Here is a 1899-nt window from a genome sequence, read left to right as displayed (position 1 = left end):
TCTCTCTCTCTCTTCTCTCTCTCTCTCTCTCTCTCTCTCTCTCTCTCTCTCTCTCTCTCTCTCCATATATTTTTTCGTACGTACGAAATTATTGGGAGACCAAATCCAGATTGAGCTATTTACAAACATTAGAATGACCAGAAACACACCGAATATACAGACACTGATATGCTAAACTAGAAACTATATTTAATATTTAATAGTGTATCACAGTCCGAGACATCTTACGATGGCAGCAAACTCGGGGCAGTCTCTTTAAGATAAGTTAAATACAACATTCCTACCTTTAACTTAAGATAAAAGTTAGAAGTTTGTTTTTTGTTTAATGACACCACTAGAACACATTGTTTGATTAATTATCGGCTATTGGGTGTCAAACATTTGGTAATTGTAACATATAGTTATCAGGATGGAAGGAAGGAAATGGTTTGGAAGGAAGGAAATGGTTTAATTAACGACCCACTCAACACATTTTATTTACGGTTATATGGCGTCGAACATATGGAACCACACAGATATCGAGAGAGGAAACCCGCTGTCGCTACTTCATGGGCTACTCTTTTCGATTAGCAGCAAGGGATCTTTTATATGCACCATCCCATAGACAGGATAGCACATACCACGGTCTTTGGTGTACCAGTCGTGGTGCACTGGCTGGAGCGAGAAATTATTATTATCAGAGGAAACCCGCTACAGTTGTTCCAGTAACAGCAATAGATCTTTTATATGTACTTTCTCACAGACAGGAAAGCACATAGTCATACCACGGCCTTTGACCAATTGGGGTGCACTGGTTGAAACAAGAAAAAAACCACCCAGTTAGTTGAATGGATCCACTGAGGAGGTTTGATCCTGCCACGCAAGGGCCTCAGGCGAACACTCAACCGACTGAGCAAAATCCCGCGTCACCTTTAAGTTAAGTACAATGAACAGACGGCGAGCTAACTGACTGACTGGCTGAATAACGGACGGACGGACGGCACGGACGGACAGACTTAAACAACAAACTAATTAATCTCTCCATTTATAGAAAATAAAATAATTTGCGTCTGTATCGAACTGTCTGCACTGGCACATATACACATACACTATAACATTTAAGTAAACCCATAAATACATCACCAAACATATTTATTTGTTTGTTCCTATTTGTTTTCACCTGCATGCTATTCTCCTCTTCAGACCTATGAATACGCAATACGTGAAATGATATTTCTGCGTGTTTTTAAAAGCATAACTACACAATTACGAAAGGCCAAAACTAACAAACTCCCGACAACAGATTCGGCCCATAAAGAAATCGTCACCGATGAACATTTAACGCCCCTACCGTACCGAGATATTGCTGTCAATCAAGGCAAACAGACAGCTACAATTTGTAAAGTGCTGCCCCCTGTTGGCCGCGCGTGTCGGACGTACTGTTTATGGATTTCACGAACCAACGACGTTCTTATAACACTTTGATTGGCGCGCAAGCAGATAACAGGTTACACATTCTTTTTTTTATAAACATCTTTTATCATCAGGCTGGACTTAGATGTTTGCTTCATTATTATTTGACTTATATATTTATTGATTCTTAGCAAAATTATACTTATTTTATAATTACTTATATCTCGGTAAAGAAAAGTTTGGTTATGAAAGAGAACCATTAACAGGGACAAGTTTGTTGAATTCTGAATTGTTTTCCGCCTGCAAAAATGGACGCCCCGTTCTAAAAACGTTTTATTTGATTTATATCTCAGTAAAGAAAATTAGGTTGTGAAATAGAACCATTAACGGGAACAAGTTTGTCGAATTCTGAATTGTTTTCCTCCTGCAAAAATGGACGCACTGTTATAAAAAATAAAGAAAAAGTACAAGAATAAAAAAGACCACACAACAAGAAATCGTAAAAAC

This window comes from Gigantopelta aegis, chromosome 10, assembly GCF_016097555.1.
Source record: "Gigantopelta aegis isolate Gae_Host chromosome 10, Gae_host_genome, whole genome shotgun sequence".
Lineage (NCBI taxonomy): Eukaryota > Metazoa > Mollusca > Gastropoda > Neomphalida > Peltospiridae > Gigantopelta > Gigantopelta aegis.
This window is presented reverse-complemented; position numbering follows the sequence as displayed.